Consider the following 892-nt stretch of genomic DNA (forward strand, 5'->3'; position numbering starts at 1 on the left):
CCGGCATTTCTCCCCCCCCACCCGGGGCAACCCCAGCCACTTCCAGGGGCCTGTCCGCTCTGCCTGGGGTCCCAGCGGCATCCCCGGGTGATGTTAGCCCAAATCTTGTCAGGAAGAAGATGCCCACAAGACACTCAAGACTGGAAACCGCGACAGAAAGCCAGGAGCCCACTCTCAGTGCCCAGCTGGCACTGGTGACAGTCAAACTCCTGTGATAACAATGCCGACAAGGGAGGCCCCACCTGGGCGGCTCTGTGTCCCGCCATCTTGCTCAGTCCACTTGGCAATGTCAGGTGGGTTCCTGAGGTGTGGACTGGTTGCGCAGAGAATTAAGAGATTTACCCCAAATCACTCTGCGGGTACAGATTCTGGCCAGGCTGGCCCCTTAGGACCAAGGACATACAAGGGAATCAGACATGGCCATACCCTCAACAAGCACAGGGGAGGGGGGCGAAGGACAATCAGAAAGTGCAGGTGTTAGAGTCAAAGTGGGGCCCCGTCATGCGGATCCTCTTCCTGAGCAAGAGTGGGCAGTGGGGGGCAGGGCTGGAAGTGGGTCCTCAGGACAGCCAAGGGCCATCAGGGGGTGGGAACAGGAGGGGCATTCCAGGCTTATGGAACAGCAGGTGCAAAGGTGCAATGGCCAGGGGGAGAAAAGCTGTCATGTCTGGGTACTGGTGAGTGCAGCTGGCGCTGGGCAAGACCAGAGAATGGACCCTGGTGTCCCATCCCTCAGCTGAGATGGGGAGGGAGTCCTGGGTGGGCTCTCAGAGCTGAGATTGAGGCTGGTAGGAGAAGGGGGTCCCAGCCAGGGTGGTTCTCCAGGCACAGCTGTGGGAACCCCACCACCACCAGGTGTCCTGAGGGTGCGGCTCTGCCCAGGCCCCTGCCC

Source organism: Bison bison, unplaced genomic scaffold (assembly GCF_000754665.1).
Source record: "Bison bison bison isolate TAMUID 2011002044 unplaced genomic scaffold, Bison_UMD1.0 scf7180017864063, whole genome shotgun sequence".
In the NCBI taxonomy this organism is placed as follows: domain Eukaryota; kingdom Metazoa; phylum Chordata; class Mammalia; order Artiodactyla; family Bovidae; genus Bison; species Bison bison.